The sequence below is a fragment of the Suricata suricatta genome, chromosome 1 (genome assembly GCF_006229205.1).
Source record: "Suricata suricatta isolate VVHF042 chromosome 1, meerkat_22Aug2017_6uvM2_HiC, whole genome shotgun sequence".
Lineage (NCBI taxonomy): Eukaryota > Metazoa > Chordata > Mammalia > Carnivora > Herpestidae > Suricata > Suricata suricatta.
The window spans coordinates 101,070,365-101,088,365 of NC_043700.1; the positions used below are offsets into that span (position 1 = coordinate 101,070,365).

Here is an 18,001-nt window from a genome sequence, read left to right on the forward strand (position 1 = left end):
TAAAACATTGCTTTAAGTTTTAATGTTTATTTCCCCAAGACAGCCTAGCCTGCATTCTACTTGGATAAATTTTACAAGCTAGTTTTCTGCTGCTTCTAGTTTTAAACTTTAACCATGTTTCTGATGACAAGGAATGCTGCAAAAATACTCTAGTTCAACAAAGAGTTATGATCACAAAATAATTTTTATCCATTCTACAGTGTTTCAGAATTACCAGTTGATTTTTAAACACAAAGTAGATATAGATGCTAATGGTGGCTAATCTGGTATGTTTCTTATAGCAAACTGTTGTTCATGCAACACTTGTGCTCAAAGGGGAAGGCACAGGATTTCCTACAATGAGCCACCTTATAAAGAGTTCTTTTTGTACAAATTAATTTATGTCACATTTAATTTAGTGTGCATAACCTCAAAACTGAGGTATTATTCCAATTTATAAAAAACACTTGCATAACTTTTATGCAAGTTTTAAAAATACAAAGTTTTCTCCCTAAAGTGGCTCAAAATAGATTGTTCATGGCTGCCTACATCTAAGATAAAAAGATTCTAAAACAATTGAACAGATTAGGCATATTATTAAAGGTGTTCAAACCATTACTTGATTTGTACATCTACTCAAACCTCTTCATCGGTCTTTATTCAGCAGTACATATGCACCAAATTCCATTTTAGAAGTTTCCATATCATTTTCATAGAAAACAAAGTTTGAAAACAAGTAACATTTAAACACAGCACGGTATTCTACCACAACTGAAACTTTTTTCTTCTTCTTCTTTACAGGACTCAACAAAATCTAAAAATGAACTATGCTGTAGATTTACCTCATGCAAAGATCTTTATGTTATCTCTGAAAATGAAAAGGATGGCTTTTTAAAGCACATTTTACTGTTTTATACTATTATGGTAACTTGTGTACTGCAACACAGTCTATTTTGAGGGAAATTTATGATTTTTTTCATGCAAAAATCTACACAAATTAGTTTTGATGATATGGAAAGCTTTTCATAGCATCAAACATTCATCTGGTGCAAATGCACAGGGAAACCTTCCTGAAAAGTTTTCTGACTTGAGAAGCAACTAAAAAGCCATACTAGGTAAAGTAAATAAAAACTAAAAAGAAAAAAAGGGGGGGGGTGGGAAAAGGGAAGAGGGGGAATAGAAAACACAGGCTGCAGAGTAAACCAATGTCTGCTGCTAAACCGGTCTTTGTTTTCATGTCCAGTGTACATTAACACTTATGATCTCACTTTGATGATTTACTAGGTTTGTTATCAGCCCCCTGAAGGCGAATCAAGCTTGCATGCGTTCACATACAGCACCACAACCATACTCTCTACACAGTCACTCCAGGACTAGGAGTCTGCTTCATGAGTGAAGAGCCCTAGATTTGAAAGATGAACCTGACTCCCTATCACTGAGCCAGACATTCATTCAACATCGTCCATTCACACGTTGCTTCGGAGCAAGGCCTGGGCTCGCTTTCCTTTGACTTATATGGGCATCGTATCCTCTTTTATGCTTACAAGGCTTGAAGATGACAGTACTGCACTTTCCCCTCAATTGATACAGAGTAAGTCAATGTTCCTTCTCAGGCACGGAAGATCTGTGACCTGTAGCCCTTTTCACTTTGAACAACCTAAATAAGCATTCATGTAAAGTTTTCGTTACATTTTGCCACTCATTCTCACTCGCACCCACTCGCCATCTTGACCTCATTTGGGCATTTTCTGTGATTCCAAATGAAATCTTCACATTTTCTTTCCCGATTTAATGCAGCAGCAGATCCCATGAGCCAAGCTTGATGGATCAAACCTTTTTATATATATGTATATATATATATATATATCTCAGTGCTGCATTGTACCTAACTTCCACAACATCTTTCTAAAACTGGAACCCTTCTGTTGGTACATTGGCAGATGAATTGAAACCAAATGTTCCACCTTGTATTGCCTCTGGAACAAGGCTAGGATCTTCATCAATATCATCTGAAGAGAAGAACTGGTCAATGATCTCATAGGCCAATTTGTAGATGTCTTCATTTTCATGATTTTGAAGCTGTTCAATTTTCTCCAGTCCTCCACATTCTTCTATAAGATTGGCTATGGTTTCTGCCTCATCTTCAGCCATTTTTAATATATTACTTAGTCCATCAAGTACTACTTGCACAACTTGTGCATCTTTTACAGTCAGCAAGTTGCAAAAAGGTGGAATAACATTTTGTTGGATTAGATAGGCCACTTGATCTTTCCTCCCACTAACTGTTAAGTTACTTATGGCCCAAGCAGCTTCTTTCTGAGTGCCAAAATCCCCCTTATCCAAAAGGTGTATTATCATTGGTACAAGATTGGCATCAATTACTGCTTGAACCTGCTGCTGATTTCCTGCGGTGATGTTAGAGAGGAACCACACTGCTTCTTTATTAATTTTCTCTTTGGGATGTGTCAGAAGTGCTGGGAAGTGTGAAAGAGCATCACAGTTCAAAACTACTTGTGTTTGCTCATTAGTTCCAGTAACAATGTTGCCTACGGCTCGAAGTGCGGCAGTCTGAACTTTGACTTCCTGGTAGCTGAGTAGAGGAACCAAGTGAGGGACTATTCCAGAGTCTATTACCATCTGTATCTGTTCATTGCCAGCATCAGTAAGGTAAGAGAGGGCCCAGACTGTATCTACCAATATATTTACGTCTGTGTGACGAATTAAGACACAAAGAGCTGGAAGAATCTCCTGAATGGTTTCCATTGGGGGTGGTGGGTCTTTGTGGCGACATAAGTTGACCATAACCCAAGTAACATTCCTTAAGAAGGTTATAGGAATAGATGGACTTATGAAGGAAAGTAAAGGTTTCACAACTCCAAGACTTATGACATAATCTCTACATTGTGGCCCATCACCTATGATATTTCCCAGTGCCCACACTGCCTGCTCACAGACATTCTGATGGGGTGAATGTAGAAGCCTCAGGAAAAGTGGCACAGCATCGGACTGAACTACTGCTTGAGTTTGTTCAGAGGTTCCAGATGCAATGTTTGTCAGAGCCCATGCAGCTTCAAACTGTAAAGAAGGATTGTCATCTCTTTCAAGACAATGGACTAAAATAGGCAAGATTCCAGATTTTATTAAGTCATCGATTGGTGGATTTCGATCACTGGACAAAACTTCCTAGCAGCTTGAACTGCACTTAGTTGAATTCCTTGGTTATCACTTGAAGCATTTTGAACAATAGCTTCTAGAGAGGTATTTTGCACCCTATAATCACCATCTATATCAGAATCTTCACAGATATCTTCATGTGGTACATTCCTTCTCTTTAAGAGATGTTCATCTCTTTTATTCTTCCTTAATTCAACTACAACTTCATTTCGTTGTCTTCTCATAGTCTACAAGTCGCGGCCTTTGTTCTTGAAATTCTTGAGCCGTTGGTTGTCCAGTTTCTCGTTGTCCGCCATGGCCGGGCCGGTGACTCCTTCCCCCGCCCGGGCCCCGCGGGATCCGCCCCAACCACCACGCCGCACCGACACTCCCAGGAACCGGGCCGCCGCCTCAGCTGCAATGCCCGCCGGCCGCCGCTTCCTTCCTCCTCTCACCTGCCTCGGCTGCGGCCTTCTCCCCCCCCCCCCCCCAACCCCAGCGCGACTGCAGCTCCGGCGAAGACAACTGCGGGGCAGGGCGGCGGCAACGGCGGCGGAATGTGCTGCCGGCTGAGAGGGGAGGCAGCCTCGATCTGGAGACATACCTTTAATCTAAATACTTAGAAATTTATCTATGCAAACTTATTACCTCAATTTCTCAGGACTGTTTTATTTTTCAATTTTAAGCATGTAACTCAGACAAATCATCTCTCTCCTTTTTTCTCCTTTTTAAAAGACAGCTTCATTGAGATACAATTGATTTACAAAAATCAGCATATATTTAATGTATACAATTTGATGAGTTTGGACATATGGATAGACCTGTGAAACAATCACTGTGATCTAGGTAATTAACAAATCAATCAACCTCTAAGAGTTTCCTAGCACCCTTTTGGCTTTCAGTTTGTGTGTTTTTGTGTGTGAATCTAGTAAGAACACATAAGAGGAGATCAACACTCTTAACAAATGTTTTAAGTACTCAACAGAGTATTGTTAACTATAGGCACTATATCATATAGCAGACCTCTGGAATATATTTATCTGTAAAACGAAAACTTTATATCCATTGAAGAGCATCCCCAATTTTCCCCTGGCCCGAGCCTCAAGCAATCACCATTCTACTTTATGCTTCTTTAATCAAATTTCTTCTGTTACTGTTTTTCTTTTCCAAAGAACAAGGTCTTTCTTATACTATCTTACTTTATCTAGTACTGTATTATACATCAGTTATAATTATTTTTACTATTCAAAGTAATTTTTAAATTGATGCTGGAACAGCCATATCAAAAATTAACCAAATCTCCTTTGAGAGCTTATAATGATTTCATAGAAATAAAGTAATTTATCCACATCCACTCACTGAATTCCAGAATCATAGGAACATCTTAGATTTTGCTTTCATTTTATATTTAAAATCAACTTCATTTAAATATGATTTAGGCAGAAACAGCAAACCATATAAATCTACAGTTGAATGTGCTTTTATAAGTATATTTATTCAATAATCACAAATCCAATCAAGACACAAAACTTAGCCATCAATAAAATATGTTCTGTTCTGCTATTTCCTAGCCAGTGTTATCATCCTCCTCACCCCACACAAACATGGGTTTGGTTCTGTCACTGTAGATTAGATTTACATTTCCTAGAGTTACATATACTGAAATCCTATAAATCACACAAAGACAAATGAGTGAAATTCATATTTGGGTTTTTTAGAGGTTCCTTCATTTTAGTTGCTAAGTAGTGTTTGAATGTATGGATGCACCACAGTTTGGCTCAGTGTGAGATTTCTCAAAATAATAAATGTAAGTGGAATTTTATAGGAGAATGTCAAAGATTTTCTAAACTTCTAAACTTCTAAGCTTTCTATATCTTTACTGATTTTATGTCTATAAATTTATTTAAACTTGGATTATAGCCTAATAGCTGGACAATTTTGGTGAATATTCTACGTAAATTTTTAAAGCACTTTAAGTACACTGAACAGTACAAAACATTGATGACAGAAATTTTAAAAAGGCACATAAATAGAAAGACACTTAGTGTTCATAGATTGGAAGAATTAATATTGTTAAAATGTCCATACTGATCTACAGATTCAATGCATTCCTATAAGTATCTCAATGGCATTCTTTACAAAAAAAAAATTCTAAAATTATCTAGAAACTCAAAAGATCCTCTATAGCCAAAACAATCTTGAGCAAGAACAAACCGGAGGCATGACATTCTTTGATTTCAAGATATATTATAAATGTATAAAAATCAAAACTGAGATCCTGGCCTAAAAACATACTTATATATTTGTAGAACAGAACATAGAGCCCAGAAATAAATCTGCACATTTATGGTCAAATGCTCTGTGACAAGGTTGCCAAGAGAACAAAACGGAGAAAACAGTCTCTAAAAATGGTGTTTGGAAAATTGGATATACCCATACAAAAGAACAAAAACAGATTCTTACCACATACAAAATTTAACTTAAAATGGATTAAAGACTAAAATGGAAGACTTGAGACTGTAAAAGTTCTAGAAGAATACTTAGGGAGTAAGCTCCTTAACATTGGTCTTGTCAAGGTGTTTTTGAATATTATACCAACATCACAGCAACAAAATAAAAAACAAACAAGTTGAGTTGTATAAAACTAAAAAAAAAAAATGCATAGCAAAGAAAATACTGAACCAAGTGAAAAGGCAAATTACAGGATGAGGGAAAATGTTCCCAATCCATATCTGATTAATATGGTTAATACTCAAAGATACAAGCAACTCCTATGACTCAATAGCAAAAACAAACAAACAACCTCCAAAAAACCAAATAACCCAATTTAAAAATGGACATTTGAAAAGACATCCCTTCAAATAAAACATGTATTTGTCCAAGAGATATATGAAAAGAGGCTCAATATTACTAATCAGGGAAATGCAAATCAAAGCCAGAATGAGATATCACCTATAGAATAAGTATTATCAAAAAGGGAAAACACAAGTGTTGGCAGGAATGCAGGAGGAAAGAGACCCCTGGTCCACTGCTGGTGGACATATAAATTGGTGTTGCCACTTTAGAAAAGAGGACAAATATTCCCAAAAACTTAAATGATAATCCAACAGTCTCACTTCTGGGTGTGATCCAAAAGGAATAAAATCAATGGTTTAGGGAAATATCTTTACTCCGATGTTTATTGCAGCATTGGTTATAAAAGCCAAAAGTGGAAGCAAGCTAAATGTGCATTAACAAATGAATAAAAAATAAATTGTGGCATAAATATGCAATGGAGTATTTTTCAGACTTTGAAAAAATCCCAGCAATTTCTGAGAACATGGATAAACCTGGAGGACATCACGCTAAGTGAAATAAGCCAGACACAGAAAGATAAATGCTGCCTGCTCTCACTTATATGTGGAAACTAAAGTAGTAAAACTCACAGGAGCAGAGAATTGAATGATGGTTAGCAGAGGTGGAATACATAACGTGAGGGCAAAATGAGAAGATGCTGGTCAAACGTACAAAGTTTCAGTTATGCAAGATAAATAATTCTGGAGCTCTAATACACAGCACAGTGATGGTAGTCACCAACACTGCACGGTCTACTTAAAATTTGCTATGATGATGTCCTTCAATTAAAACTTTACACATATACACAATGAAGACTAAGTAGAGGTGATGAGTAAATGATCCAGCTTGAATAAGCTAATCTTTTCACAATGAATACATATATCAAAACATAAGTTGTAAAAAATATCTCCAACAAGTTTTTTACATAACCAAATAAAATAATTATATATATATATATAAAGAGGCATCTGGATGGTGCATTCGTTTAAACTTCGAACTCTTGGTTTTGGCTTGGGTTATGATCTTAACAGTTTATGGGTTTTAGGCCCACATCCGGCTCTGTGCTAACAGTGCGGATGCTGCTTGGGTTGCTTCTTCTCTATTTTCCTCTCTGTCTCCCTCTATGTCTCTCTCTCTCTCTCTCTCAAATTAAATAAAAAGTAAACTTTAAATTTTTTGTTTTTTTTAATTTATTTTTGAGAGACAGAGAGAGACAGTGTGAGCACAGGAGGTTCAGAGAGAGAGGGAGACAGGCTCCAGGCTCTGAGCTAGCTGTCAGCACAGAGCCCGAAGCAGGGCTCGAACCCACGAACCGTGAGATCATGACCTGAGCCAAAGCCAGATGCCTAACAGACTGAGCCACCCAGGCGCCCCTAAACTTTAAAAAATAAAATTAAAAAAATAATGTTCCTTCTGCTATTGTCTATTGGACTATGTAATAAATGTCTATTAGGTCAAGTTTTTTTTTTTTAATTTTTTAATGTTTTGTTTATTTTTGAGAGAAAGACAGCGTGATCAGGGGAGGCTCAGAGAGAGAGGGAGACAGAATCTGAAGCAGGCTCCAGGCTCCTAGCTGTCAGCACAGAGCCCGACGCACGGCTCGAACCCACAAACTATGAGATCATGTCCTGAGTCGAAGCCAGATGCTTAGCTGACTGAGCCACCCAGGCGCCCTGTTCAAGTTTTTTTGATAATGTGGTTCAAATCTATAAAAACAGCAAAATATAAAAAACATAAAATCAAAATGAAACCAGTTGAGAAAAATATGAAGCAACACAAATAAAATACAGAGAATCTTAAAAATCTGAAAATAGAAGCAAGAAACAAGTATGATGGTATTAATTTAAAACGAATCAGCCACCAGAAGTGGCAGATCTACTGAAGCATAAATTAAACTTCACTAATGCAAAGTAGAAGAGAAAGTAAGGGAAGCAGCATTATGAAGAGAATCAAAGACTATTTGGGTCCTTAAGTTTTTAAAAAAGAAAATTTGGTATGAAAGAAAGAACTAGAAGAAAATCTTAATATGAAAAGAACTCAGTGAGAAGATATCACAGACAAAACAAATTTTCTCAGAGTAGATAGATGTAAAAAAATAATCTGCATCTCTTTCAGATAAGTAAATTAATTAAGACAAAAATATGAGGCAGAACAAGATACTCATGGCAATATTAAAGAAATGATCAGGAAGTATCAAGAAGAAAAAGAAATCTGTCTTGTTCTGAATACTAAAGTAAGGACTTTAAAAAAGTTTAAGTTACTAAAATAATGACCCATAAAATATACTAGAAGTTTAGATGTTAGACTTTATTATGCAAATTGTACTTTGGCACGTTACTTCTTAGACAGCCTATTGTGGAAAAATTAATTTTGATCATAAGAATGAGACCCTTACTATTTGAAATTAGCCTGGAGAAAGGGGGGAAAAACTACTTTCAGTGACATGACAGCCTTATGTAGAAGTGATGAGCCTTCCTTGTGCATAGTTTGCTTCATTCTTTCTCTGTGTCCATTGCTGAATTTCCTTTCAATGCCCATATCAGTTTGCTAACTACATATGATTAATAGCAAAAATGCAATGGACATGATATTGGCTTATGCCAGATTCCTGAAGTTTTAGACAATTCATTCTTGCTTGTTGCTCAAATTGCGAATTCATTTCCTTAAAATAAACTGATTAGAATTCTTGGAATACCTGGCCCTGGAAAAGGATAAACTATGTTGCCTTTCCAACCTGTGACTCAAGAGGAAGAAGAATATTAAAGTAGATTTTGAACTTACTATGATATATTCTTACTTTGAAAGATTTGTAAATGGAAAAAAATCAGGACTATTCTATGAAATACAATAAAACTAAAGATATTTCTAAAATAAAAGAAACGCCTTTATATATCTGTCCACCATAACGTGTAAAGGAGCCTGGAAAAGCAACTACAGGAAGAAATTATGTCACTATTACTTTATATTGAGAAAATCAGTTTCCGAGTAGTGATATTAGATCTTTTTATTTTTTCTAACCATCTACTTTTCTAGACTTCTGCCACTTCATGGACGCAGAGGCTTTGAGAAAGTAAAGGGAAAGAACTAGGAGCAGAGAGGTGATAAGTGCAGAGTCAGAATGAAGAAAGGTGTCCTCAAATTTCCTACCTCCTTCATAATATCCATTATCGGGATGCCCCGGTGGCTCGACCAACTGTGCATCAGGTCATGATCTCACAGTTCATGAGTTTGAGCCCCAATCAGGCTCTCTACTGTCAGTATGAAGCCCTCTTTGGATCCTCTGTCCACCCCGCCTCTCTGCCCCTACCCCACTCAGTTTCTCTCAAAAATAAATAATAAAACATTTAAAAAATAATATCCATTATAATGAGTGTGAGGTGATATCTCATTGTGGTTTTGATTTGCATTTCCTTAATTATTAGTGATATTCAGCATCTTTTCTTATACCTCTTGGCACTGACTGTAGGGAATAATACTACATTGCATATTTGCAACCTGCTAAGAAATATTAAAAGTTCTCATCACAAGAAAAAACTGTAACTATGTAAGGTGATAGGTGTTAACTAGACTTATTGTAGCGATCATTTTGTAAGATGTACAAATATCAAATCATTATGTTGTACACCTGACACTACTATAATATTATGCATCAATTACACTACAGTTATACCACAATTTTAAAGAAGCTCCCTTCCTCCTCATCTATAAGGAGGTTCAGCAGAGGCAGTAAGTAAGCCTTCAGGTGAAGGTAAGAACAGAGGTCTCTGATGGAGGCCTCTGGGCTATGGATGCAGCCATGCCTGAGTATGACCAGCAAGGGGGCATGAGCCCTTGACTGTAACTCCTTTCAGAGACTGTAATACATTGTGCACCATGCTGGTGCGAGGAGTGTGGCCTGTCAGGGAAGCCCTACAGTCAGTCCTGAAAGATCAACTGTAGGATTTGCCCTGGAGCCATACTTCTCCATTCAGCTATCATTTATTAATACAGTAGAGGCAAGTAATCTACAACAATGTTAATTTTTCTTTATACTATAGGAAACCTATTCCTTAATCCATACTATGAGTTGTACATTCAGATTGTCAAATAAAACAGTTCAGCAGCCATTCACATATTTTGGGTTGCAAAGGCAATTTAACTGGAACAATAGAATGGCTGCAGGGACAAAGTTATTTCAAACTTCACATACAACCATAATCACAATGCACACCTCTGCACACTTTGGATATAAGATGACATATGCATTTTAGATAAGATCACACTACATTTTTCCATTTTCTGTCCATATATTGATGATAATATCTCATCAATTTTGTTTAAGACAGTGAAAGTGGTTTCCAATGACTACTTATGTAACAAAGTAGATGGTTAAATTGTCCACTGAGTCATACATACCCATTGACCATTAATTATATGAATGTGGAAAAATATTTAAGATTCATGTTTTAGGGGCACCTGGGTGGCTCAGTGGGTTGAGTGTCCAACTTTGGTTCAGGTCATGAACTCGTGGTTTGGGACTTAGAGCCTGGTGTCAGGCTCTGTGCTGACAGTTCAGAACCTGGAGCCCGCTTCGGATTCTGGGTCTCCCTCTTTTTATGCCCCTCCCCTGTTCGCACTCTGTCTCTCGCTCTCCCTCTCTTTCTCTCTCAAAAATAAAGATTAAAATATTTTAAAAGTATTCATGTTTTTAAATTTAGTGAATTCTAGTCTACCAAAATGCCATTATATTTTCAGTAATACACAGAAAAGTAAACAAAGAATTATTTTGGCTCCATGGGAGGGCTTACTCACATTTTTCACTAGTGAATCCAATGTTGGATCATTTTCTGGGACTACATCTTTTACCTGCAGTTTCTCACTCTCCTTACTTTGTTCACAGAAGGGCCTGTCAAGTGACTGTGGATCTCCCATGGACCAAAGCCTCACCCATCAGTCATAACTTCTAGTTGCTTTTAGAATGTACCTTTTCTTTTCATGATTGAAACAATGGGTTTGCTATGTATAAAACCATGAGAGAATTTCCAAGTTGCTCTAATCAAACTTGGCATATGATTTAGAAGGCTTTTAGAATGTTGTATCTGGAACAAAATACTGTAAAAGTAATGTTGCTGAAAAGGTTCTGCATGGATCCTAATACTTCTGACCATACAGAGTTATGAATTTCATTTATTAATACTTAATTTGATTAAAGATATCAGGGGCAAAAGAGTTTATATTTGCTTGGCCTATTTTTCAGCTGTCGCAAAATCTGTGCGTGTGTGTGTGTGTGTGTGTGTGTGTTTAATTTTATCAAACTATTAAAATAACTCAAGGAAAGAAAAACAGTTACCTTTATATAGGAGAAAATTAAAGTGTTTTACAAATATTTTTTAGACCATTCAGTTTTATTTTTTCTTTATTTCATCTGCTGTTAAACTATGAATGACGCAAAGGAGAGTTTATGTAATTATTCAGAAAAGTGAATCACCCTATTACCTTCATGAATCAATGGCTTCTATTTCATTTATTTGCTCACATTGAATTTAAATATTTGAATATTTACTAAAGTTTCCAACTAGTTTTATCTTTTGCTGAATCTAATTTGATAAAAATCTGATGTGATCCTTCCAGTGTATCTTTTATCTATTCTTTAATTGTCTGGATAGTACAATATGAAACATGACAAAAGAACTGACATGTTTCATTGTTACTTTGTTCAGCAATTTGTACAGTTATCCTCTCCCACTAGGAGATAAAAATAGACTTTAACATATTATAAATAATCAAATGTGCTGATTCTACTAATAAAGGAAGTAAAATACTTAAATAAAGGGGAAAAGATCAACATGTTGTATATAAATCCAGAAACTATTTTCCCAAGTGCTTTAACACTTTGATCTGATTCCTGTTAAGTCACAATTGCCAAATAAAAACTTCTTTTAGTTCTTTCATTCTCCTTTGGATAAAATATAAAATTATTTACATATATGTATTTTATATGTGTATATTTTGTGTATGTATAGTGTGTGTATGTATATATGTGTATGCTGATACTGATATCCTTCAAAGTTGAAATTTTGACATGAGAACAGTGTAGAACATATAAATATCTAATTTATAGGCCAATTTTAATGAATGAATTAGAGACAGATAGTTCACTGATAGAGGTTATATTTTTAAAGCATTGTTGTATGGAAGTTTCTTATTCGTGGCCAAGATCTATTCATTTAAAAAGTGCATTACTTGAATATTGAACAAGAGTAACTTACTTTAAAATCCTTACAAACTTTAGCAAACTCTTCTCTGAAAGTGTCTACCTTGATCTATACATTTTCTAGGCCAGTTTACATGAAATTTAAAAACATGTATCTCCATACATATAACATGATGTATTCAAAGGCAAAAGTGATAAAAAAGATATTATAGTAAAAACAACATCATCTTTTTAATATTATATAAAATTTTCTGTTCTTTTAATCTGGAAAAAAGATATTCCTTCTCTCTTTTTATGCAACTGTCAAAATCATGGATTTTTTTATTCTAAAGGTGGAAAATGAAAAGTTATTTTAACTTATTTCAACCTTTAATTTTCAACTTTTTCCAGAAAAAAAGAAATAGGCTGATTAGATGAAAAAATGTTCCTCCATTTATTAAGCTTCAATAGGCAAACTATATGAAAAAAATCACTTATATTATCTCACTCACTTTATAAAAACATTCAGCAAATAATATAGTACTCTAAATTTAGACCTAAATTGAAAAGAAATACACCAGCTACATTTCAACAAGATATTCAGGGTTAGTAGCTTATATATTAAATGAGCTCTCTTGCTTTTATTTCACACATCCCATTCCACAGATATAGATATACAAATATTTTGATACACATATAAGCATATAATGCTACGCACATGCACATGTATATGCACATGTGATAATTTACTATTATTTGGATGACTGTTCGGAGGCAGAAAGACTATAAAGAGAACCTATTTATTACATGGCTTTGGTGTTCGTGCTCCTAACTCTAAAATGTGATATAAATTTTCAGAGATATTTCCATTTTAAATTTACCTTCTTATTAATTGAACTAATTAAATATATTTAAGTCTTTCATAGCATAATCATTATAAGAATTCTCTTAAATATTTCAAGAATATGATGATATCCATAGTCATTGTTTGACTATGAAATAATGAGATTGAATTTCAGTATTTGCAAAAGATATCAAACTTGTGTCACTTAAAGTTACTCTAAAGATTTCTCATTATGATTTTGTCAAATGGTAAGGAATCAAACAATCTGCCTTTGTTTTCTCTTAAAAAATTGAAGAACCTACAATACAAGGTAACTTTCTATGGAATATGAGAATTTTTATTATAAAATTTTTGAATCACAGTAAATCCTAGTGGAATAAAAGTGTTTTGTTATCTGCAATATTTCATAAAAGGAGCAGGAAAATAATTTCCCTCAGGGTAGTCCAATGAAATAACTGAAATTTCATCTTACTTCTTTCCAAACAAGTATCAGTCTCTATGATGTGATAAGCAGGAACAAAGTATATAAAAATTAACATATGATTGTATCTGTTGTGTGTGTATTTGTGTGTCTATTTCTATACAACTGTGTGAGAGAAAGAGAGACATCTGACATAAAACTTTTTATAAAATGAAATGTTTAAAACATATTATATTTCTGATTTGTCTTAGCATTTGTTATTAAAATCACAGATGATTGCAAATAATTTATGAATTATTTTCTTTTGTCAAGAAAATATTTGGGTGACAGTGTGAAGACATAACGTGTCAGACAGTCTAATCATATTCATGTGAATCTCATATACTACAATTTGAGTTAATTATTCAAGAAATACAGGTTTACAATGCAGAAGTGAACCATTCTTTGAATGGAGAAATTTAATCTTGGTAGACAGGGCTCCCTATAAAAGTCCCTTCCTTTCTTGGATTAGGCCAATGCCTCATTTCAGATTTAACGCAAATTGTATTTTGGTAGTGAGATAACTCTTTTATTTTCCCATTAATTGCACAGTTTTAAAATTATTCCAATAAATGTTTAAGAAGTATTTGATAAAATCTAATACTCTTTTGATAAAAAATCAACAAATTGAGATTTAAAGGGAACTTTTTCAGTCTGATTAAGGATAGTTATAAAACCTCACAATTAATATCATACTTGATGGTGAAAGACTCAATGTTTTCTCCCTCAATTAGAACAGGTCAATGATATCTTCTCTCATCACTTCTTTAAAAAAAAATTTACTTATTTTGAAAGGGAGAGAACACACACAAGTGGGAATAGGAGCATAGAGAGAGAGTGGAGCAAGAGAATACAAACCAGACTCCACATTATCAGCTCAGAGCCCAGTGTGAGGCCTGATCTCAGAGCCCAACGTGAGGTACAGTCTTACAAAACCTGAGATCATGATCAAAATCAAAAGTCAAAATCAATAAGTTGAAATCAAGAGGGAGATACTTAAATGACTGAGTCACCCAGGTGCCCTCTCATCACTTCTAATCAACATTGGACTGGAAGTTTAAGCCAGGGCAATTAGACAAGAAAAAGAAGTAAAAGGCACCTGAGTTAGAAAAGTAAAACTGTCTATTTGCAGATCATATGATCTTAAATGTAGAAAATCTTAGTAAATTCACATTGGAAAACTACTCAAACTAATAAACAAGTTCAGCAAAGTTTCAAGATATAAGATCAACATACAAAAATTATTTGTATCCTCTGTACTAGAAATGTACAGTCCAAAAATAAAATTTTAAAAATTATTTACAATAGAATTAAGATTAAAATACTTATAGTATAAAATTATAAAGTAATAAATAACACAATATGTTCAAAACTTGGATTCTAACACAAAATATTATTGAAAGAAAATTAAATGTAAAGATATTGCAGGTTTAAGAATTGTTAAACTTACTGTGATTAAGATAGAAATATATCTCAAATTAATGTAGGGATTTAATGTAACCCCTAACAAAATCAGTTGGCTATTTATTTTTTGCATATATAAAAGAGCAGATGCTAATATTTATGTGGAATTTTAAGTGATGTAGGACAGGCAAAGCAATCTTGGAAAAGACAAAATTGGACAGACTCACACTTGGAATTTCAAAACTTACAACAAAGTCAGAGTAACCAACCAGTACAAGACTGCCAAAGTGATAGACATATGGAAAATTGGAATATAATTGATAGTCCAGAAAGAAGCCATCACATTTATGATCAACTGATTTTTGGTAACAATACTAAAACAATTCAAAGGAGAAAAGGATAGTCTCTTCATCAAATGGCAGTGGAATAACTGGATGACAAAAAATTCACTCAAAATGGATTATAGCTCTAAATGTAGAACCTAAAACAATAAAACTCTTAGATGAAAATATATGTGTGTATCATTGTAACCAGAGTTTCAGGAAAGTCTTCTTAGATAGGACACCAAAAACGCAAGTGACAAAAGGAGTACATGCGCATACATAGAGGGGACTTCATCAAAATTAAAAATTCTGGGGTGGCTCAGTAGGTTGACCTTCCGAGTTCAGTCCAGGTCATGATCTCATAGTTCATGGGTTCAAACTCCATGTCGGGCTCTGAGCTGACAGCTAGCTCAGAGCCTGGAGCCTGCTTCCAATTCTGCATGTCCCTCTCTCTCTGCCCCTCCCCTGCTCATGATCTAACTCTGTCTCTCAAAAATAAATAAATGTTAAAAAAATTTCTTTTAATTAAAAATTCTGTGCTTCAAATGATACCAACAGGAAGGTGAGAGAACAGTCCACAGAATGGCAGGACATATTTTCAAATTGTGTATCTGATAGAGTATTTGAATCTATAACACATATGTGATAGAAATATACCTATATCTATATACATATATCACATATGTGAGATACATATATTGATATATCATTTATATGAAGACTTCTGACAAGAAAATAATAACAGGACAAATAATACAAATTTCTTAAGTGGGCATATGATCTTGTGGCATTTAGTACATGACAAGATATTCAACATTATTGGTAATCAGGGAAATGCAATTCAAAAGAATAAGGATTATGACAGAATGTCTTAGTATAATGTCTTATACTGGGGTGGAGGGGGCTAATTATAGAAATGGACTAAGAAAATGAAAAAGAAAAAAATACATAATGAGATACCAGCTCTCACCACTTGAAAGGGTGTAATCAAGAAGACAGATAATAACAAGTGTTGTCAAGGATATGGAATATTTTGAAATTACGTATTACTAAGTGGAAGTACTGCTTTTGACAATAGTCTCCAGCTCTTCAAAAGGTTAATGTTAGTTATCTTTTTGGGTGATGAAAATATTCTGAAATTAATTGCAATGATGGTTAGATACATCTGTAAATACACTGAAACTCACTGAATTGTGCACTTTAAATTCTTTTTAAATGTTTGTTTATTTTTTAGAGAGAGAGACATACAGACAGGCAGAGTGTGAGTGGAGGCGCAGAGAGAGAGACACACACACATAATCCAAAGCAGGCTCCAGGCCCTGAGCTGCCAGCACAGAGCCTTATGTGGGGCTCGAGTCCATGTACCATGAGATCATGACCTGAGCTGAAGTCAGATGTTTAACCGACTGAGCCACCCAGGTGCCCCTCCTTTTTAAACATTTTTTTAATGTTTGTTTATCTTTGAAGAGAGGGAGAGAGACAGACGGAGTACGCTGGGGTGGGCAGTGAATTGTTCATTTTAAATAGGTGAATTCTATGTTAACCACAATATATATATGTTATTATTAAAAATATAACACATATGCAATGCTCTAAACACTAAAGAAAAATAGGAATCAAGTTCAATTTTAATGAAGGAACAACTGCTTTCATGTTTACAAATGTAAAAACTTGCTTTGTTTTGACAATCATGGTCAGCATTGAGGGAGAAATCAAAGATATATGAGGAATTGCATTTTGCAAAACAACTGAAAACTTTTAAAGATAGGTATATCATCAGAATTCATTAATAGGCAATCAAGCTACAACTATCATCAACATGAATCTACTCACTCCTCCGGGACACACTCAATGGAATTAATGAAGTCATTATCCTTCTGCCTAGTTGTAAGTTTCTTTTTTGTCACTTTTTTGTAGAAAGTCAAGATGTTTCCTTATTTACCACGTCATGTATGAGGATTCCAAAAGACTCCATTATAGCTGGCAGAAGACACTGTAAGAAGGCGAATTGCACATGTCTTTTTTCCAGGTGGTATCTGCTTCTGTGTGAAATACTCTCTTCCCTCATCTCTCTCTTTGAAGAAAATAAGGATTGGCAAAATAAAAATGCTTGATTTTCCTATATGTCAAATAGACTATATGGAAGGTGGTCAGGCATGAGACCTCTTCTACATAAAGAAGTTGCTTCAGAAAAACAACTCTGGGTATACTACTGCAGCGAAGAGTGAACCAGAGTGCTGAGAGATTTTCACCTGAAGGGAATTTCCAACTTTCAAGTCTTCTTAAAAGTCTCCCTATTGTTCCACACCCATGGAATATGTTAGTACTTTGAAGTCTGACTTTACAAATGACAATGACAACCAAGCTTAGCCAGGGGGACCCATAGCGGGCTCACAGCACCAAGGAAATAAGTATTCATTACTTCACTTTTTGCAGTCACCCCAGTGTGTTTCCCAAAGTGGGAGAAAGTCATGCTGTAAAGAGAAGGTGGGGGTAGATTTGGCCACTTTCCCATTCAAGATCTGCTTAGAGTTTGGGAAAGGATGAATGTTAAATTACAAATGCAACTGAAGGTTTAACTATTTTGAATTTATTTATTACACTTAGGGTTTTGGAGTCTGCTTATGACATGGGTAAGGGAAAGAAAAGTTCAGAAGAAGTAACCTGAGATAGTGAGAGAGTGTTCATTCTGAAATAATATTTGTAAAAAGAGACACTTGTTGGGATAAGCACTGGGTGTTATACATCGGGATCAGTTTCTGGAATCTACTCATGAAATCATTATTGCACTATATGCTAACTAACCTGGATGTAAATTTAAATACATACAT

General features: G+C 34.9%; 1 pseudogene; it reads right to left on the reverse strand.

Moving 5' to 3' along the window:
- LOC115293946 lies at positions 1-3,557 on the reverse strand (annotated as a pseudogene).
- Positions 3,558-18,001: the final 14,444 nt, after the last annotated feature.